Below are 22,500 nucleotides of genomic sequence, written 5' to 3'. Positions count from 1 at the left end.
ACATTGACTGTCTCCTAGACTAAAAACAAAGGCTGCATGTACTGCCTATATTTTGAGGGAAACGCACTGTCCATTATTTGATTTGATTTGATCAGGGCAGGGCAGCACACAAACTGCATTTAGTCCAATAACAATCCATGATATTATTAGGGTGATAAATAAAAAGCAGTTGCTCCATGACACAAGAGCACGCTCTACTGGGACAAAAAGCTTACAGCACCTGGTATTCCCAGGCGGTCTCCCATCCAAGTACTAACCAGGCCCGACCCTGCTTAGCTTCCGAGATCGGACGAGATCGGGCGTATTCAGGCTGGTATGGCCGTAAGCGAGGGAACAACTCTTGGTACACTATATAAAGTCAATGTGTCACTCACTCTGAAAGGGACACAGAAACGTATCCACTTTGTGACACAAACTGAAGAAGCTCAACCCCTGCTTACATTTCCAATATATATATATATATATTTGAGTCTTGTTGGGGGGAAGAGGGCATATCCTATGTTGATTTATGACAAGTTCATTGACTAGGGCCCTATAAAATAGGCGTTGCGGACCGAATCACGGAATCCAGACATTAAACCGAAATTCAACAATATTCAAACATTTATTGAACTTAGTAAGAAATCAACTAAATCTATTCAACTTGTTAGAAAACGCATTCATTTGCCCAAGTCAATCATAAGACATGAACAAAATGCATCAGTGATTCGTATTTCCATGAACTTTCTGAAACGGCACAGGAATGCCCCTGTCTGTGTGCATGTGTGCGGTGCGCGCGTATGTCTACACTTTGTGTAGCCGTTAGCGATGATGCTAATGATAACCTTCTTCTGGTAGGGAAGGAATGGCTTTCCCCAAAACCTTCGCAAGTAAATGTTAACTACAAAGTAGCCTATGCCTGCATGGCAGAATTATACCGTGATCATTTGCATCACTCCAGTGGCCATTTGTTCTACAGCAACACCGCTTAACCAAACAAAGGTCTCTTCCTGGTGCACGCTTGCATTTAAGGGTAACTACACCCCAAAATCTAAATGTCTTACATTTTTCCCAGACCTCACAAATGGTCACCTGATAGGGTTTAAACATTGTTGTGGACATAGAACATCCAATTGTGCTGTTTTGCTATTAAAAAGGTGTACTTTTGAGAGCGAAAACCTGCCAAAACAGGGACAAACGGTCAACGGGGAAATCTAAACGGAGAAAAGGGAACTTGGGAATTAACGGAATCAGGCAAAACATTGAAGGGATTTTATAGTGCCCTAATGGACTACAGACATTGACTGTCTCCTAGACTAAAAACAAAGGCTGCATGTACTGCCTATATTTTGAGGGAAACGCACTGTCCATTATTTGATTTGATTTGATCAGGGCAGGGCAGCACACAAACTGCATTTAGTCCAATAACAATCCATGATATTATTAGGGTGATAAATAAAAAGCAGTTGCTCCATGACACAAGAGCACGCTCTACTGGGACAAAAAGCTTACAGCACCTGGTATTCCCAGGCGGTCTCCCATCCAAGTACTAACCAGGCCCGACCCTGCTTAGCTTCCGAGATCGGACGAGATCGGGCGTATTCAGGCTGGTATGGCCGTAAGCGAGGGAACAACTCTTGGTACACTATATAAAGTCAATGTGTCACTCACTCTGAAAGGGACACAGAAACGTATCCACTTTGTGACACAAACTGAAGAAGCTCAACCCCTGCTTACATTTCCATATAAATATATATATATATATTTGAGTCTTGTTGGGGGGGAAGAGGGCATATCCTATGTTGATTTATGACAAGTTCATTGACTAGGGCCCTATAAAATAGGCGTTGCGGACCGAATCACGGAATCCAGACATTAAACCGAAATTCAACAATATTCAAACATTTATTGAACTTAGTAAGAAATCAACTAAATCTATTCAACTTGTTAGAAAACGCATTCATTTGCCCAAGTCAATCATAAGACATGAACAAAATGCATCAGTGATTCGTATTTCCATGAACTTTCTGAAACGGCACAGGAATGCCCCTGTCTGTGTGCATGTGTGCGGTGCGCGCGTATGTCTACACTTTGTGTAGCCGTTAGCGATGATGCTAATGATAACCTTCTTCTGGTAGGGAAGGAATGGCTTTCCCCAAAACCTTCGCAAGTAAATGTTAACTACAAAGTAGCCTATGCCTGCCTGGCAGAATTATACCGTGATCATTTGCATCACTCCAGTGGCCATTTGTTCTACAGCAACACCGCTTAACCAAACAAAGGTCTCTTCCTGGTGCATGCTTGCATTTAAGGGTAACTACACCCCAAAATCTAAATGTCTTACATTTTTCCCAGACCTCACAAATGGTCACCTGATAGGGTTTAAACATTGTTGTGGACATAGAACATCCAATTGTGCTGTTTTGCTATTAAAAAGGTGTACTTTTGAGAGCGAAAACCTGCCAAAACAGGGACAAACGGTCAACGGGGAAATCTAAACGGAGAAAAGGGAACTTGGGAATTAACGGAATCAGGCAAAACATTGAAGGGATTGTATAGTGCCCTAATGGACTACAGACATTGACTGTCTCCTAGACTAAAAACAAAGGCTGCATGTACTGCCTATATTTTGAGGGAAACGCACTGTCCATTATTTGATTTGATTTTCAGGGCAGGGCAGCACACAAACTGCATTTAGTCCAATAACAATCCATGATATTATTAGGGTGATAAATAAAAAGCAGTTGCTCCATGACACAAGAGCACGCTCTACTGGGACAAAAAGCTTACAGCACCTGGTATTCCCAGGCGGTCTCCCATCCAAGTACTAACCAGGCCCGACCCTGCTTAGCTTCCGAGATCGGACGAGATCGGGCGTATTCAGGCTGGTATGGCCGTAAGCGAGGGAACAACTCTTGGTACACTATATAAAGTCAATGTGTCACTCACTCTGAAAGGGACACAGAAACGTATCCACTTTGTGACACAAACTGAAGAAGCTCAACCCCTGCTTACATTTCCAATATATATATATATATATTTGAGTCTTGTTGGGGGGGAAGAGGGCATATCCTATGTTGATTTATGACAAGTTCATTGACTAGGGCCCTATAAAATAGGCGTTGCGGACCGAATCACGGAATCCAGACATTAAACCGAAATTCAACAATATTCAAACATTTATTGAACTTAGTAAGAAATCAACTAAATCTATTCAACTTGTTAGAAAACGCATTCATTTGCCCAAGTCAATCATAAGACATGAACAAAATGCATCAGTGATTCGTATTTCCATGAACTTTCTGAAACGGCACAGGAATGCCCCTGTCTGTGTGCATGTGTGCGGTGCGCGCGTATGTCTACACTTTGTGTAGCCGTTAGCGATGATGCTAATGATAACCTTCTTCTGGTAGGGAAGGAATGGCTTTCCCCAAAACCTTCGCAAGTAAATGTTAACTACAAAGTAGCCTATGCCTGCATGGCAGAATTATACCGTGATCATTTGCATCACTCCAGTTGCCATTTGTTCTACAGCAACACCGCTTAACCAAACAAAGGTCTCTTCCTGGTGCATGCTTGCATTTAAGGGTAACTACACCCCAACATCTAAATGTCTTACATTTTTCCCAGACCTCACAAATGGTCACCTGATAGGGTTTAAACATTGTTGTGGACATAGAACATCCAATTGTGCTGTTTTGCTATTAAAAAGGTGTACTTTTGAGAGCGAAAACCTGCCAAAACAGGGACAAACGGTCAACGGGGAAATCTAAACGGAGAAAAGGGAACTTGGGAATTAACGGAATCAGGCAAAACATTGAAGGGATTTTATAGTGCCCTAATGGACTACAGACATTGACTGTCTCCTAGACTAAAAACAAAGGCTGCATGTACTGCCTATATTTTGAGGGAAACGCACTGTCCATTATTTGATTTGATTTGACAGGGCAGGGCAGCACACAAACTGCATTTAGTCCAATAACAATCCATGATATTATTAGGGTGATAAATAAAAACAGTTGCTCCATGACACAAGAGCACGCTCTACTGGGACAAAAAGCTTACAGCACCTGGTATTCCCAGGCGGTCTCCCATCCAAGTACTAACCAGGCCCGACCCTGCTTAGCTTCCGAGATCGGACGAGATCGGGCGTATTCAGGCTGGTATGGCCGTAAGCGAGGGAACAACTCTTGGTACACTATATAAAGTCAATGTGTCACTCACTCTGAAAGGGACACAGAAACGTATCCACTTTGTGACACAAACTGAAGAAGCTCAACCCCTTGCTTACATTTCCAATATATATATATATATATAAATTGAGTCTTGTTGGGGGGGGGGAAGAGGGCATATCCTATGTTGATTTATGACAAGTTCATTGACTAGGGCCCTATAAAATAGGCGTTGCGGACCGAATCACGGAATCCAGACATTAAACCGAAATTCAACAATATTCAAACATTTATTGAACTTAGTAAGAAATCAACTAAATCTATTCAACTTGTTAGAAAACGCATTCATTTGCCCAAGTCAATCATAAGACATGAACAAAATGCATCAGTGATTCGTATTTCCATGAACTTTCTGAAACGGCACAGGAATGCCCCTGTCTGTGTGCATGTGTGCGGTGCGCGCGTATGTCTACACTTTGTGTAGCCGTTAGCGATGATGCTAATGATAACCTTCTTCTGGTAGGGAAGGAATGGCTTTCCCCAAAACCTTCGCAAGTAAATGTTAACTACAAAGTAGCCTATGCCTGCATGGCAGAATTATACCGTGATCATTTGCATCACTCCAGTTGCCATTTGTTCTACAGCAACACCGCTTAACCAAACAAAGGTCTCTTCCTGGTGCATGCTTGCATTTAAGGGTAACTACACCCCAACATCTAAATGTCTTACATTTTTCCCAGACCTCACAAATGGTCACCTGATAGGGTTTAAACATTGTTGTGGACATAGAACATCCAATTGTGCTGTTTTGCTATTAAAAAGGTGTACTTTTGAGAGCGAAAACCTGCCAAAACAGGGACAAACGGTCAACGGGGAAATCTAAACGGAGAAAAGGGAACTTGGGAATTAACGGAATCAGGCAAAACATTGAAGGGATTTTATAGTGCCCTAATGGACTACAGACATTGACTGTCTCCTAGACTAAAAACAAAGGCTGCATGTACTGCCTATATTTTGAGGGAAACGCACTGTCCATTATTTGATTTGATTTGATCAGGGCAGGGCAGCACACAAACTGCATTTAGTCCAATAACAATCCATGATATTATTAGGGTGATAAATAAAAACAGTTGCTCCATGACACAAGAGCACGCTCTACTGGGACAAAAAGCTTACAGCACCTGGTATTCCCAGGCGGTCTCCCATCCAAGTACTAACCAGGCCCGACCCTGCTTAGCTTCCGAGATCGGACGAGATCGGGCGTATTCAGGCTGGTATGGCCGTAAGCGAGGGAACAACTCTTGGTACACTATATAAAGTCAATGTGTCACTCACTCTGAAAGGGACACAGAAACGTATCCACTTTGTGACACAAACTGAAGAAGCTCAACCCCTGCTTACATTTCCAATATATATATATATATATATTTGAGTCTTGTTGGGGGGGGAAGAGGGCATATCCTATGTTGATTTATGACAAGTTCATTGACTAGGGCCCTATAAAATAGGCGTTGCGGACCGAATCACGGAATCCAGACATTAAACCGAAATTCAACAATATTCAAACATTTATTGAACTTAGTAAGAAATCAACTAAATCTATTCAACTTGTTAGAAAACGCATTCATTTGCCCAAGTCAATCATAAGACATGAACAAAATGCATCAGTGATTCGTATTTCCATGAACTTTCTGAAACGGCACAGGAATGCCCCTGTCTGTGTGCATGTGTGCGGTGCGCGCGTATGTCTACACTTTGTGTAGCCGTTAGCGATGATGCTAATGATAACCTTCTTCTGGTAGGGAAGGAATGGCTTTCCCCAAAACCTTCGCAAGTAAATGTTAACTACAAAGTAGCCTATGCCTGCATGGCAGAATTATACCGTGATCATTTGCATCACTCCAGTTGCCATTTGTTCTACAGCAACACCGCTTAACCAAACAAAGGTCTCTTCCTGGTGCATGCTTGCATTTAAGGGTAACTACACCCCAAACATCTAAATGTCTTACATTTTTCCCAGACCTCACAAATGGTCACCTGATAGGGTTTAAACATTGTTGTGGACATAGAACATCCAATTGTGCTGTTTTGCTATTAAAAAGGTGTACTTTTGAGAGCGAAAACCTGCCAAAACAGGGACAAACGGTCAACGGGGAAATCTAAACGGAGAAAAGGGAACTTGGGAATTAACGGAATCAGGCAAAACATTGAAGGGATTTTATAGTGCCCTAATGGACTACAGACATTGACTGTCTCCTAGACTAAAAACAAAGGCTGCATGTACTGCCTATATTTTGAGGGAAACGCACTGTCCATTATTTGATTTGATTTGATCAGGGCAGGGCAGCACACAAACTGCATTTAGTCCAATAACAATCCATGATATTATTAGGGTGATAAATAAAAACAGTTGCTCCATGACACAAGAGCACGCTCTACTGGGACAAAAAGCTTACAGCACCTGGTATTCCCAGGCGGTCTCCCATCCAAGTACTAACCAGGCCCGACCCTGCTTAGCTTCCGAGATCGGACGAGATCGGGCGTATTCAGGCTGGTATGGCCGTAAGCGAGGGAACAACTCTTGGTACACTATATAAAGTCAATGTGTCACTCACTCTGAAAGGGACACAGAAACGTATCCACTTTGTGACACAAACTGAAGAAGCTCAACCCCTTGCTTACATTTCCAATATATATATATATATATTTGAGTCTTGTTGGGGGGGGGAAGAGGGCATATCCTATGTTGATTTATGACAAGTTCATTGACTAGGGCCCTATAAAATAGGCGTTGCGGACCGAATCACGGAATCCAGACATTAAACCGAAATTCAACAATATTCAAACATTTATTGAACTTAGTAAGAAATCAACTAAATCTATTCAACTTGTTAGAAAACGCATTCATTTGCCCAAGTCAATCATAAGACATGAACAAAATGCATCAGTGATTCGTATTTCCATGAACTTTCTGAAACGGCACAGGAATGCCCCTGTCTGTGTGCATGTGTGCGGTGCGCGCGTATGTCTACACTTTGTGTAGCCGTTAGCGATGATGCTAATGATAACCTTCTTCTGGTAGGGAAGGAATGGCTTTCCCCAAAACCTTCGCAAGTAAATGTTAACTACAAAGTAGCCTATGCCTGCCTGGCAGAATTATACCGTGATCATTTGCATCACTCCAGTTGCCATTTGTTCTACAGCAACACCGCTTAACCAAACAAAGGTCTCTTCCTGGTGCATGCTTGCATTTAAGGGTAACTACACCCCAACATCTAAATGTCTTACATTTTTCCCAGACCTCACAAATGGTCACCTGATAGGGTTTAAACATTGTTGTGGACATAGAACATCCAATTGTGCTGTTTTGCTATTAAAAAGGTGTACTTTTGAGAGCGAAAACCTGCCAAAACAGGGACAAACGGTCAACGGGGAAATCTAAACGGAGAAAAGGGAACTTGGGAATTAACGGAATCAGGCAAAACATTGAAGGGATTGTATAGTGCCCTAATGGACTACAGACATTGACTGTCTCCTAGACTAAAAACAAAGGCTGCATGTACTGCCTATATTTTGAGGGAAACGCACTGTCCATTATTTGATTTGATTTGATCAGGGCAGGGCAGCACACAAACTGCATTTAGTCCAATAACAATCCATGATATTATTAGGGTGATAAATAAAAAGCAGTTGCTCCATGACACAAGAGCACGCTCTACTGGGACAAAAAGCTTACAGCACCTGGTATTCCCAGGCGGTCTCCCATCCAAGTACTAACCAGGCCCGACCCTGCTTAGCTTCCGAGATCGGACGAGATCGGGCGTATTCAGGCTGGTATGGCCGTAAGCGAGGGAACAACTCTTGGTACACTATATAAAGTCAATGTGTCACTCACTCTGAAAGGGACACAGAAACGTATCCACTTTGTGACACAAACTGAAGAAGCTCAACCCCTGCTTACATTTCCAATATATATATATATATATATTTTGAGTCTTGTTGGGGGGGAAGAGGGCATATCCTATGTTGATTTATGACAAGTTCATTGACTAGGGCCCTATAAAATAGGCGTTGCGGACCGAATCACGGAATCCAGACATTAAACCGAAATTCAACAATATTCAAACATTTATTGAACTTAGTAAGAAATCAACTAAATCTATTCAACTTGTTAGAAAACGCATTCATTTGCCCAAGTCAATCATAAGACATGAACAAAATGCATCAGTGATTCGTATTTCCATGAACTTTCTGAAACGGCACAGGAATGCCCCTGTCTGTGTGCATGTGTGCGGTGCGCGCGTATGTCTACACTTTGTGTAGCCGTTAGCGATGATGCTAATGATAACCTTCTTCTGGTAGGGAAGGAATGGCTTTCCCCAAAACCTTCGCAAGTAAATGTTAACTACAAAGTAGCCTATGCCTGCATGGCAGAATTATACCGTGATCATTTGCATCACTCCAGTTGCCATTTGTTCTACAGCAACACCGCTTAACCAAACAAAGGTCTCTTCCTGGTGCATGCTTGCATTTAAGGGTAACTACACCCCAACATCTAAATGTCTTACATTTTTCCCAGACCTCACAAATGGTCACCTGATAGGGTTTAAACATTGTTGTGGACATAGAACATCCAATTGTGCTGTTTTGCTATTAAAAAGGTGTACTTTTGAGAGCGAAAACCTGCCAAAACAGGGACAAACGGTCAACGGGGAAATCTAAACGGAGAAAAGGGAACTTGGGAATTAACGGAATCAGGCAAAACATTGAAGGGATTGTATAGTGCCCTAATGGACTACAGACATTGACTGTCTCCTAGACTAAAAACAAAGGCTGCATGTACTGCCTATATTTTGAGGGAAACGCACTGTCCATTATTTGATTTGATTTGATCAGGGCAGGGCAGCACACAAACTGCATTTAGTCCAATAACAATCCATGATATTATTAGGGTGATAAATAAAAAGCAGTTGCTCCATGACACAAGAGCACGCTCTACTGGGACAAAAAGCTTACAGCACCTGGTATTCCCAGGCGGTCTCCCATCCAAGTACTAACCAGGCCCGACCCTGCTTAGCTTCCGAGATCGGACGAGATCGGGCGTATTCAGGCTGGTATGGCCGTAAGCGAGGGAACAACTCTTGGTACACTATATAAAGTCAATGTGTCACTCACTCTGAAAGGGACACAGAAACGTATCCACTTTGTGACACAAACTGAAGAAGCTCAACCCCTGCTTACATTTCCAATATATATATATATATATATTTTGAGTCTTGTTGGGGGGAAGAGGGCATATCCTATGTTGATTTATGACAAGTTCATTGACTAGGGCCCTATAAAATAGGCGTTGCGGACCGAATCACGGAATCCAGACATTAAACCGAAATTCAACAATATTCAAACATTTATTGAACTTAGTAAGAAATCAACTAAATCTATTCAACTTGTTAGAAAACGCATTCATTTGCCCAAGTCAATCATAAGACATGAACAAAATGCATCAGTGATTCGTATTTCCATGAACTTTCTGAAACGGCACAGGAATGCCCCTGTCTGTGTGCATGTGTGCGGTGCGCGCGTATGTCTACACTTTGTGTAGCCGTTAGCGATGATGCTAATGATAACCTTCTTCTGGTAGGGAAGGAATGGCTTTCCCCAAAACCTTCGCAAGTAAATGTTAACTACAAAGTAGCCTATGCCTGCATGGCAGAATTATACCGTGATCATTTGCATCACTCCAGTTGCCATTTGTTCTACAGCAACACCGCTTAACCAAACAAAGGTCTCTTCCTGGTGCATGCTTGCATTTAAGGGTAACTACACCCCAACATCTAAATGTCTTACATTTTTCCCAGACCTCACAAATGGTCACCTGATAGGGTTTAAACATTGTTGTGGACATAGAACATCCAATTGTGCTGTTTTGCTATTAAAAAGGTGTACTTTTGAGAGCGAAAACCTGCCAAAACAGGGACAAACGGTCAACGGGGAAATCTAAACGGAGAAAAGGGAACTTGGGAATTAACGGAATCAGGCAAAACATTGAAGGGATTGTATAGTGCCCTAATGGACTACAGACATTGACTGTCTCCTAGACTAAAAACAAAGGCTGCATGTACTGCCTATATTTTGAGGGAAACGCACTGTCCATTATTTGATTTGATTTGATCAGGGCAGGGCAGCACACAAACTGCATTTAGTCCAATAACAATCCATGATATTATTAGGGTGATAAATAAAAACAGTTGCTCCATGACACAAGAGCACGCTCTACTGGGACAAAAAGCTTACAGCACCTGGTATTCCCAGGCGGTCTCCCATCCAAGTACTAACCAGGCCCGACCCTGCTTAGCTTCCGAGATCGGACGAGATCGGGCGTATTCAGGCTGGTATGGCCGTAAGCGAGGGAACAACTCTTGGTACACTATATAAAGTCAATGTGTCACTCACTCTGAAAGGGACACAGAAACGTATCCACTTTGTGACACAAACTGAAGAAGCTCAACCCCTGCTTACATTTCCAATATATATATATATATATATTTGAGTCTTGTTGGGGGGGGGAAGAGGGCATATCCTATGTTGATTTATGACAAGTTCATTGACTAGGGCCCTATAAAATAGGCGTTGCGGACCGAATCACGGAATCCAGACATTAAACCGAAATTCAACAATATTCAAACATTTATTGAACTTAGTAAGAAATCAACTAAATCTATTCAACTTGTTAGAAAACGCATTCATTTGCCCAAGTCAATCATAAGACATGAACAAAATGCATCAGTGATTCGTATTTCCATGAACTTTCTGAAACGGCACAGGAATGCCCCTGTCTGTGTGCATGTGTGCGGTGCGCGCGTATGTCTACACTTTGTGTAGCCGTTAGCGATGATGCTAATGATAACCTTCTTCTGGTAGGGAAGGAATGGCTTTCCCCAAAACCTTCGCAAGTAAATGTTAACTACAAAGTAGCCTATGCCTGCATGGCAGAATTATACCGTGATCATTTGCATCACTCCAGTTGCCATTTGTTCTACAGCAACACCGCTTAACCAAACAAAGGTCTCTTCCTGGTGCATGCTTGCATTTAAGGGTAACTACACCCCAACATCTAAATGTCTTACATTTTTCCCAGACCTCACAAATGGTCACCTGATAGGGTTTAAACATTGTTGTGGACATAGAACATCCAATTGTGCTGTTTTGCTATTAAAAAGGTGTACTTTTGAGAGCGAAAACCTGCCAAAACAGGGACAAACGGTCAACGGGGAAATCTAAACGGAGAAAAGGGAACTTGGGAATTAACGGAATCAGGCAAAACATTGAAGGGATTGTATAGTGCCCTAATGGACTACAGACATTGACTGTCTCCTAGACTAAAAACAAAGGCTGCATGTACTGCCTATATTTTGAGGGAAACGCACTGTCCATTATTTGATTTGATTTGATCAGGGCAGGGCAGCACACAAACTGCATTTAGTCCAATAACAATCCATGATATTATTAGGGTGATAAATAAAAAGCAGTTGCTCCATGACACAAGAGCACGCTCTACTGGGACAAAAAGCTTACAGCACCTGGTATTCCCAGGCGGTCTCCCATCCAAGTACTAACCAGGCCCGACCCTGCTTAGCTTCCGAGATCGGACGAGATCGGGCGTATTCAGGCTGGTATGGCCGTAAGCGAGGGAACAACTCTTGGTACACTATATAAAGTCAATGTGTCACTCACTCTGAAAGGGACACAGAAACGTATCCACTTTGTGACACAAACTGAAGAAGCTCAACCCCTGCTTACATTTCCAATATATATATATATATATATTTGAGTCTTGTTGGGGGGGGGAAGAGGGCATATCCTATGTTGATTTATGACAAGTTCATTGACTAGGGCCCTATAAAATAGGCGTTGCGGACCGAATCACGGAATCCAGACATTAAACCGAAATTCAACAATATTCAAACATTTATTGAACTTAGTAAGAAATCAACTAAATCTATTCAACTTGTTAGAAAACGCATTCATTTGCCCAAGTCAATCATAAGACATGAACAAAATGCATCAGTGATTCGTATTTCCATGAACTTTCTGAAACGGCACAGGAATGCCCCTGTCTGTGTGCATGTGTGCGGTGCGCGCGTATGTCTACACTTTGTGTAGCCGTTAGCGATGATGCTAATGATAACCTTCTTCTGGTAGGGAAGGAATGGCTTTCCCCAAAACCTTCGCAAGTAAATGTTAACTACAAAGTAGCCTATGCCTGCATGGCAGAATTATACCGTGATCATTTGCATCACTCCAGTTGCCATTTGTTCTACAGCAACACCGCTTAACCAAACAAAGGTCTCTTCCTGGTGCATGCTTGCATTTAAGGGTAACTACACCCCCAACATCTAAATGTCTTACATTTTTCCCAGACCTCACAAATGGTCACCTGATAGGGTTTAAACATTGTTGTGGACATAGAACATCCAATTGTGCTGTTTTGCTATTAAAAAGGTGTACTTTTGAGAGCGAAAACCTGCCAAAACAGGGACAAACGGTCAACGGGGAAATCTAAACGGAGAAAAGGGAACTTGGGAATTAACGGAATCAGGCAAAACATTGAAGGGATTGTATAGTGCCCTAATGGACTACAGACATTGACTGTCTCCTAGACTAAAAACAAAGGCTGCATGTACTGCCTATATTTTGAGGGAAACGCACTGTCCATTATTTGATTTGATTTGATCAGGGCAGGGCAGCACACACAAACTGCATTTAGTCCAATAACAATCCATGATATTATTAGGGTGATAAATAAAAAGCAGTTGCTCCATGACACAAGAGCACGCTCTACTGGGACAAAAGCTTACAGCACCTGGTATTCCCAGGCGGTCTCCCATCCAAGTACTAACCAGGCCCGACCCTGCTTAGCTTCCGAGATCGGACGAGATCGGGCGTATTCAGGCTGGTATGGCCGTAAGCGAGGGAACAACTCTTGGTACACTATATAAAGTCAATGTGTCACTCACTCTGAAAGGGACACAGAAACGTATCCACTTTGTGACACAAACTGAAGAAGCTCAACCCCTGCTTACATTTCCAATATATATATATATATATATTTTGAGTCTTGTTGGGGGGGGGAAGAGGGCATATCCTATGTTGATTTATGACAAGTTCATTGACTAGGGCCCTATAAAATAGGCGTTGCGGACCGAATCACGGAATCCAGACATTAAACCGAAATTCAACAATATTCAAACATTTATTGAACTTAGTAAGAAATCAACTAAATCTATTCAACTTGTTAGAAAACGCATTCATTTGCCCAAGTCAATCATAAGACATGAACAAAATGCATCAGTGATTCGTATTTCCATGAACTTTCTGAAACGGCACAGGAATGCCCCTGTCTGTGTGCATGTGTGCGGTGCGCGCGTATGTCTACACTTTGTGTAGCCGTTAGCGATGATGCTAATGATAACCTTCTTCTGGTAGGGAAGGAATGGCTTTCCCCAAAACCTTCGCAAGTAAATGTTAACTACAAAGTAGCCTATGCCTGCATGGCAGAATTATACCGTGATCATTTGCATCACTCCAGTTGCCATTTGTTCTACAGCAACACCGCTTAACCAAACAAAGGTCTCTTCCTGGTGCATGCTTGCATTTAAGGGTAACTACACCCCAACATCTAAATGTCTTACATTTTTCCCAGACCTCACAAATGGTCACCTGATAGGGTTTAAACATTGTTGTGGACATAGAACATCCAATTGTGCTGTTTTGCTATTAAAAAGGTGTACTTTTGAGAGCGAAAACCTGCCAAAACAGGGACAAACGGTCAACGGGGAAATCTAAACGGAGAAAAGGGAACTTGGGAATTAACGGAATCAGGCAAAACATTGAAGGGATTGTATAGTGCCCTAATGGACTACAGACATTGACTGTCTCCTAGACTAAAAACAAAGGCTGCATGTACTGCCTATATTTTGAGGGAAACGCACTGTCCATTATTTGATTTGATTTGATCAGGGCAGGGCAGCACACAAACTGCATTTAGTCCAATAACAATCCATGATATTATTAGGGTGATAAATAAAAAGGCAGTTGCTCCATGACACAAGAGCACGCTCTACTGGGACAAAAAGCTTACAGCACCTGGTATTCCCAGGCGGTCTCCCATCCAAGTACTAACCAGGCCCGACCCTGCTTAGCTTCCGAGATCGGACGAGATCAGGCGTATTCAGGCTGGTATGGCCGTAAGCGAGGGAACAACTCTTGGTACACTATATAAAGTCAATGTGTCACTCACTCTGAAAGGGACACAGAAACGTATCCACTTTGTGACACAAACTGAAGAAGCTCAACCCCTGCTTACATTTCCAATATATATATATATATATATTTGAGTCTTGTTGGGGGGGGAAGAGGGCATATCCTATGTTGATTTATGACAAGTTCATTGACTAGGGCCCTATAAAATAGGCGTTGCGGACCGAATCACGGAATCCAGACATTAAACCGAAATTCAACAATATTCAAACATTTATTGAACTTAGTAAGAAATCAACTAAATCTATTCAACTTGTTAGAAAACGCATTCATTTGCCCAAGTCAATCATAAGACATGAACAAAATGCATCAGTGATTCGTATTTCCATGAACTTTCTGAAACGGCACAGGAATGCCCCTGTCTGTGTGCATGTGTGCGGTGCGCGCGTATGTCTACACTTTGTGTAGCCGTTAGCGATGATGCTAATGATAACCTTCTTCTGGTAGGGAAGGAATGGCTTTCCCCAAAACCTTCGCAAGTAAATGTTAACTACAAAGTAGCCTATGCCTGCCTGGCAGAATTATACCGTGATCATTTGCATCACTCCAGTTGCCATTTGTTCTACAGCAACACCGCTTAACCAAACAAAGGTCTCTTCCTGGTGCATGCTTGCATTTAAGGGTAACTACACCCCCAACATCTAAATGTCTTACATTTTTCCCAGACCTCACAAATGGTCACCTGATAGGGTTTAAACATTGTTGTGGACATAGAACATCCAATTGTGCTGTTTTGCTATTAAAAAGGTGTACTTTTGAGAGCGAAAACCTGCCAAAACAGGGACAAACGGTCAACGGGGAAATCTAAACGGAGAAAAGGGAACTTGGGAATTAACGGAATCAGGCAAAACATTGAAGGGATTGTATAGTGCCCTAATGGACTACAGACATTGACTGTCTCCTAGACTAAAAACAAAGGCTGCATGTACTGCCTATATTTTGAGGGAAACGCACTGTCCATTATTTGATTTGATTTGATCAGGGCAGGGCAGCACACACAACTGCATTTAGTCCAATAACAATCCATGATATTATTAGGGTGATAAATAAAAACAGTTGCTCCATGACACAAGAGCACGCTCTACTGGGACAAAAAGCTTACAGCACCTGGTATTCCCAGGCGGTCTCCCATCCAAGTACTAACCAGGCCCGACCCTGCTTAGCTTCCGAGATCGGACGAGATCGGGCGTATTTTTTTTTTTTTTTTTTTATTATCAAAAAATTCAATTTTTTACAATATTTACAGTACAATATTACAATGAACAATACAGCAGACACTATCCTAACATAGGCAGGTGAACAATTCACCCCCTATCAAATCAAAGAACCCAAAGAAATAAAAATACAAAAAAAACTCAGACATGACTAAGACATAACAAATTCCACCCACAAAATAGGCAGATAAAAGCCACCCCCTATCAAATAAAAAATAAACAAAGAAAATATTCAAAATAATTCTTTCAAAAAATTATAAGTGATTCCTCCACCATCCACCTTTGCAAACAACCCACACCCCTCAACAAAATGTTCATCATCTTTTTTTCTTACTATCACATAATACATAATCTAATATAGACATTAGACATACTCCATTTCAGAAGTTAACCCTAACTCCCCCTCCTCCCTCCTCCATAGACACTAAAGTACTCCCCTTTATAAACATACTTTCAAATTTCTCTAGTTTTGCATTAAACATTAATTCCACCTGCTTTCTTAAGCCTGCTTTAAAGATTACCCAGACATTCACCTTTTTCCCTTCAAAATGTTTCATATTCCTTCTACAGTAAATTGCATACCTCACAAAACTCAAAACAATATTCAACAAGTACACATTCACACCCAAACATTTCCCCATTACTCCAAATAATATTAACCTATCCCATACAAAACTTTCTAAAAACTCTTTTCTCCAGTGCCTCCACAACAAAATTTTTACTTCCTTAAAAAAACCTGTCAGCCTTGGACATTCAACAAATAAATGCAACAAAGACTCTGGCTTCATCATACACACATCACATTCCCGCCGTACATCGCGGTTTATCTGATGTAAAATAATATTTGTGTATATACGATTATGCCGTATCATAAAATCCATGTTCTCACAATTTCGTTTATTCCCAAACAAAACCAAATTCTCCCACATCAAAGAAACATCCAAATCAATAAACATTTTTCTCCACATCCTCTCAGCCGCAGGCCTCACACACACAGACTTCAACATACACTTGTACAATCTTTTCTGTGTTACTTTTGATAAAACTTGTTTCCCCGATCCTTTACCCACATAGAGACTTGGCAGCACATACAAGTCCTCATATTCCCCCCTCCCCATTTATCACTTTTATCCACTCACCCGGAATGCATAATTTAATTCTTTCATATATCTGCAATACTAATTTTCTCTCCACTGTATCATCAACCTCCCACACAGTATCCAGAATTGCCTGCCCCCTTAAAAACCCCGGTATAACCTCATAAAGAAAATCTTTTACCAATATTAACCCAGCCTTCATGAACATTTTGTTGTACAGCACCTTCCCACCACTCTCTATTTTCGGATTCAAAAACACAGGCTGATTAAATATGTTGTCCTTATTTGTACATGTGTACTCAATCTTAGGAAGAAATTCCCCCCATGCCAAGAACACCTCTTTATAGAACTCAGGCAAACCCTCCAACATATCCTTCTTCCATGACATCAATAATCCACTTTCTTCACAACCCCCCACTTCTGTACAAAAAATGTTTAAAAAACCTTTTCCATCCATAATCTACCTCCCCATATAAGTATTTTTGCACAGTTTTTATTCTCATTGCTTTTCTCTTCACATCCAAATCCACCAATTTCAACCCCCCCATCCTTTAAATCCGAGATAAGAGTTGCCCTTGCAATCCTAGTCCCCTTCCCCTCCCATAGGAAATCTGTAACCAAACCATTGAATTCTTTTAACACCCATTGTGGCATATCCAACGAACCTAGAACATAGATACATTTGGATGCCACCAAAGAATTAATCACCACCACCTTCCCCCTCAAGAACAGTTTTCTTGCCTTCCAATAGGATAGAGTATGTTTTATTTTATTCAAAACCCCCAGTCCATGTCTCATCTCTCGTCCCTTCTTTATCCACCCCCAAAACCACCCCTAAAGTCTTTATATAACCTTCAGCCTTTTTGAAAGGGAATCCACAGTCCACTTTTTTCATCTATCCCCACATACATTATTTCAGATTTTTCAACATTAAGTTTTGCCCCTGATGCCTTGCCATATACCTCAAAACACTCCATTACATTCTTCACACTTTCAACATCTATCACAGTACATGTAGTATCATCCGCATATTGCTGTATAACACTCTCCCCCCATCCGGTATCCGTATACCTCGAATTAATTTGTTTGCTTTAATCATTACTGCAAGCGGCTCCACCGATAAACTATAAAGAGCAGCTGATAACGGACATCCCTGCCTAACAGATCTCTCCAGAGGAAAAGAATCTGTTAAAATCCCATTACATTTTACTCTACTCCTTGCATATCCATTCAGTAATCTAATCCAACCTATCATTCTTTCACCAAACCCAAATTTCCCAAGTGTACGCAGTAAAAAGGAATGATCAACTCTATCAAAAGCCTTATTTAGATCCAAACTCATCACAAACCCCCCTTCCTCCCCCCATATGCTTTATCACATCCCTTATTGTTCCCACTGTGTCAGAAATATCCCTCCCTGGTACACTATATCCTTGTGTCTCTGCTATTACTCCTCCCATAACTTTTTTAACTCTATTAGCTAAGACCTTGGCTAAGATCTTATAATCACAATTTAAAAGTGTCAACGGTCGATAATTATCCAAATTTTCACGACTCCCTTTATTTTTATACAATATGGTTACAACTCCTGTGGCCAGCGAATCTGGCACCACTTGAGTCTTTTCAATATATTCATACAGTTTTCTTAAAATTGGAGCCAACAAATCTGCAAAAGATTTATAAAATTCCGCAGTTAGGCCATCAGACCCCGGACTCCTATTGCAATTAGCTTCTAATATGGCCTCCTTAATGTCAGTTAGACTCATATCTTCATCACACATGTTTTTTTCCCCTTCTGTTAACTTAGTATCCACATGTTCAAGCACCTTATCCATACAGGATTCATTAACCTCTTCTTTTTTAAATAAGCATTCATAATATCTCTCGACCGTATCCAGAATCCCCACCAAATCATTAACCTTTTCCCCTTTATCATTAATTAACTCCGTAATATAAATCTTCTCTTGTCTTCTTTTTTCTAAATTCAAGAAAAATGAAGTACACCTTTCCCCCCTCTATCGCATATTGCACTCTACTCCTTACAATCGCCGCATTACATTTCTTCTTCTCATATTCATCAAGTGCATCCTTAGCCAGTAAATAATCCTCCACCCCATGACCTTCATCCTTTTCTATACACTCAAGTTCATGTTTAACCTTCTTACGTAGTTCCCTCTCCTTCTTTTTCAAAAAATAATTCCTCTTAACAGCATATTTTATAGTCAATTCCTTACATTTGGTTTTCAGCTCCTCCCACCACAACCCCATATTCACCTCCATTAACTGTTGTCTTTTGGCCTCCCCAATACATTCTGATATCATCTCAATATAATTTTCCTCCTCTAGCAAGCTATTATTTAAACACCACAGCCCACCAGATTTAGTATGTGTCCTTACTCCACAAGAAAATACCACCGCCGCATGATCACTAAAAGCTGTAAAAACATACTTAATTTCTTTCATAAAATTCCTTAAACCCTCATTTACTAAAACCAGATCTATTCGCGTCTGTTTCAACTCCCCTAAAACCACCTGCCTTCTAGAAATTCCTCTCTTGTTCGGATTCTCCTCCCTCCATATATCAATCAAACTGTTTTCAAACATAATCTTCCTTAAGACCCCCCTAGATACGTCATTTCTAAAAATAGCTCCCCTTTTCATATCTAATCTATTCATTTTTACATTAAAATCCCCTACTAAAATACAGTTACCCTTACACCATTTCCCTACTTCTAAAAATAAATTCTTTCGCTCTATCTCATTATTCGGCGCATAAATATTTATAATCCTAAAAACCCTATTCATATATTCAAAATCCAAAATTAAAATCCTCCCATTATTATCATTATATATCTTCTTCACATTTTCTACTACATCCTTCCTTAATAAAATTGCAACCCCACTTGAATTTCCCCTGCCATTGTTAACATAAATAAAATCCCTCCATATTTTTTTTAACTCCTAAAACACATGCATTATCCCAGTGCGTCTCTTGAATACATAAAATATCTGAATTCTTCATTTGTACTATTCTATTAAATTTTCCCATTGTTCTCAAACCATTTGCATTTATTGACATTATATTTACCATTCTAATAAATAATAAAATAGTAAAATATAATTTCATTATCCTCTACCTGTTATCCAGTTTCTTTCCTCTTCCACCCTTTCCCTCCCCCTCTTCCCCCCGCTTTCCTCTTCCTGTATCCTTCCCTCGTTCTTTCACTCTTTTCTCCATCATCCGTGTCCGATATCTCCTCCAAGTCCATGTTATCCATCCAACTCAACTTCTTGTCACCCTCATCCGTTGTGCTCCCCATTTCATCTCCGTCTCTGGTATTGTCATCGTTGTGCTCCCCGTGTTCATCTCCGTCTCATGTATAGCCGTCGTTGTCGTTTCTGTTATTGTTCTCAAACTCGAACCCCTCTCCATTTCTTCACCCCCCGAGGTACTTGTTAGTACTGTGCTATCCCCCAATACCTGTGAGTCCCCCGTGCTTCCCCCCAGTCCACTCCCCCCCTCCTCCTGAAAACTCCCTCTTCTTATTTCTGAGTCCATACTACTCCCAATTTCATTCATCTTCTGGTCCTTCTCCCTTCTTCCTTCCTCCGTCTCTCCACTCTCCACCACGTCCTCTCCTCCATCTTCTTCTCCTTCTTGCGACAATACACCTTCTTCCTCGAATAGTGCTTGACTCCCCTCTTCATCCTTAACCTCTCCACAGTTGCACTCCGCCAATCTCTTTCTGCATCCACCACAGAAATTCCTTTCCCTCTCTCCGACACATTCTCTCACATAGTGTCCTTGCTTGCCACATTTGAAACACTTAAATTCAGGGCAGTCTTTAACTATGTGCCCGGGTTGAATACACAACCGACACACTCTGACCTGCTTGTCATGAAGGACCCTAAAATATTCTGCTCCCTCCAACGTCTCAATTCTTGTAGAGTAAGGCAATGATGTCACTTTTTCTGTGAACTTGACTTTGCAAAAACGTGTCCCATCAACCACCTCCGTTCCTGGCCAAACTCTCCTCCTTATCTCCGAAACGGCTTCCACTCCCCATCTACTCAGCTTACCCAGTATCACACTATCTTCTACATATACTGGGAGATTCATAAAAGACACCACCAATTCCTTCACATTAACATCTCTCGCCAAAATCCTGGTGTCCTTTATCCATATTCCATCCATTAAACGTTCTTTTCCTTTTCCGTTTCTCATCGTAACTTCATACTTCTTTTTCTCCTTTCATTCGGCATCCCACCACCTCTCCACACCCCTCCTTAATTGCTCGTAGTAGTTCCATTGTCGTCACTTTGTCTTCTCCTTCCAACTCAATTGCCACCGTGTATTCTTTGCCATATTTCATTCCTTCTTTATCTTCATTTTTCTTCCGTTTCGCCCTTTCGTTGTCTTTGTCCATTCCGTTTGTCATTTCCATGTTGTCCGTCATAGTGCTTCAAAAAAAGAATCCGAAAAGAAAAACTCTCCCCCAAGCAGCAAAACTGCAAGGGGGGAAGACTAACCAAACTTAAAACTATTCAACTGCAAGAACAAACAAAAAATATATTTCGAAATCCAAATAATTAACAAAAATAGCTCTCGAGCAAACACTCTTCAGCAAACACTCACTCACAGCTCAAACCTCGCACCTGTCGTCACTTCTCCAATCAGGATGGGCGTATTCAGGCTGGTATGGCCGTAAGCGAGGGAACAACTCTTGGTACACTATATAAAGTCAATGTGTCACTCACTCTGAAAGGGACACAGAAACGTATCCACTTTGTGACACAAACTGAAGAAGCTCAACCCCTGCTTACATTTCCAATATAGATATATATATATATATATATATATATATATTTGAGTCTTGTTGGGGGGGGGAAGAGGGCATATCCTATGTTGATTTATGACAAGTTCATTGACTAGGGCCCTATAAAATAGGCGTTGCGGACCGAATCACGGAATCCAGACATTAAACCGAAATTCAACAATATTCAAACATTTATTGAACTTAGTAAGAAATCAACTAAATCTATTCAACTTGTTAGAAAACGCATTCATTTGCCCAAGTCAATCATAAGACATGAACAAAATGCATCAGTGATTCGTATTTCCATGAACTTTCTGAAACGGCACAGGAATGCCCCTGTCTGTGTGCATGTGTGCGGTGCGCGCGTATGTCTACACTTTGTGTAGCCGTTAGCGATGATGCTAATGATAACCTTCTTCTGGTAGGGAAGGAATGGCTTTCCCCAAAACCTTCGCAAGTAAATGTTAACTACAAAGTAGCCTATGCCTGCATGGCAGAATTATACCGTGATCATTTGCATCACTCCAGTTGCCATTTGTTCTACAGCAACACCGCTTAACCAAACAAAGGTCTCTTCCTGGTGCATGCTTGCATTTAAGGGTAACTACACCCCAACATCTAAATGTCTTACATTTTTCCCAGACCTCACAAATGGTCACCTGATAGGGTTTAAACATTGTTGTGGACATAGAACATCCAATTGTGCTGTTTTGCTATTAAAAAGGTGTACTTTTGAGAGCGAAAACCTGCCAAAACAGGGACAAACGGTCAACGGGGAAATCTAAACGGAGAAAAGGGAACTTGGGAATTAACGGAATCAGGCAAAACATTGAAGGGATTTTATAGTGCCCTAATGGACTACAGACATTGACTGTCTCCTAGACTAAAAACAAAGGCTGCA

General features: G+C 41.2%; 12 non-coding genes across 12 annotated transcripts; all 12 read right to left on the bottom strand.

Annotated features, from left to right (window-relative positions):
* Positions 1-208: 208 nt before the first annotated feature.
* On the bottom strand, positions 209-327 carry LOC123487464. The gene has a single exon (XR_006659775.1). It is a non-coding gene; the product is annotated as a 5S ribosomal RNA (ribosomal RNA).
* A 1,157-nt stretch (positions 328-1,484) lies between these two features.
* On the bottom strand, positions 1,485-1,603 carry LOC123487463. The gene has a single exon (XR_006659774.1). It is a non-coding gene; the product is annotated as a 5S ribosomal RNA (ribosomal RNA).
* A 1,159-nt stretch (positions 1,604-2,762) lies between these two features.
* Positions 2,763-2,881, bottom strand: LOC123487462. Its single transcript, XR_006659773.1, has one exon. It is a non-coding gene; the product is annotated as a 5S ribosomal RNA (ribosomal RNA).
* A 1,156-nt stretch (positions 2,882-4,037) lies between these two features.
* Positions 4,038-4,156, bottom strand: LOC123487461. The gene has a single exon (XR_006659772.1). It is a non-coding gene; the product is annotated as a 5S ribosomal RNA (ribosomal RNA).
* Positions 4,157-5,320: 1,164 nt separating this feature from the next.
* LOC123487460 lies at positions 5,321-5,439 on the bottom strand. Its single transcript, XR_006659771.1, has one exon. It is a non-coding gene; the product is annotated as a 5S ribosomal RNA (ribosomal RNA).
* A 1,161-nt stretch (positions 5,440-6,600) lies between these two features.
* Positions 6,601-6,719, bottom strand: LOC121565860. Its single transcript, XR_006000708.1, has one exon. It is a non-coding gene; the product is annotated as a 5S ribosomal RNA (ribosomal RNA).
* A 1,161-nt stretch (positions 6,720-7,880) lies between these two features.
* Positions 7,881-7,999, bottom strand: LOC121565859. Its single transcript, XR_006000707.1, has one exon. It is a non-coding gene; the product is annotated as a 5S ribosomal RNA (ribosomal RNA).
* A 1,161-nt stretch (positions 8,000-9,160) lies between these two features.
* Positions 9,161-9,279, bottom strand: LOC121565875. The gene has a single exon (XR_006000722.1). It is a non-coding gene; the product is annotated as a 5S ribosomal RNA (ribosomal RNA).
* A 1,159-nt stretch (positions 9,280-10,438) lies between these two features.
* On the bottom strand, positions 10,439-10,557 carry LOC121565874. Its single transcript, XR_006000721.1, has one exon. It is a non-coding gene; the product is annotated as a 5S ribosomal RNA (ribosomal RNA).
* A 1,162-nt stretch (positions 10,558-11,719) lies between these two features.
* On the bottom strand, positions 11,720-11,838 carry LOC121565873. Its single transcript, XR_006000720.1, has one exon. It is a non-coding gene; the product is annotated as a 5S ribosomal RNA (ribosomal RNA).
* A 1,164-nt stretch (positions 11,839-13,002) lies between these two features.
* LOC121565868 lies at positions 13,003-13,121 on the bottom strand. Its single transcript, XR_006000715.2, has one exon. It is a non-coding gene; the product is annotated as a 5S ribosomal RNA (ribosomal RNA).
* A 1,164-nt stretch (positions 13,122-14,285) lies between these two features.
* LOC123487466 lies at positions 14,286-14,404 on the bottom strand. The gene has a single exon (XR_006659777.1). It is a non-coding gene; the product is annotated as a 5S ribosomal RNA (ribosomal RNA).
* Positions 14,405-22,500: the final 8,096 nt, after the last annotated feature.

This window comes from Coregonus clupeaformis, unplaced genomic scaffold (genome assembly GCF_020615455.1).
Source record: "Coregonus clupeaformis isolate EN_2021a unplaced genomic scaffold, ASM2061545v1 scaf1713, whole genome shotgun sequence".
Lineage (NCBI taxonomy): Eukaryota > Metazoa > Chordata > Actinopteri > Salmoniformes > Salmonidae > Coregonus > Coregonus clupeaformis.
The sequence above is the reverse complement of the archived record's forward strand: the minus strand, read 5'-3'. Positions and strand labels throughout refer to the sequence as shown.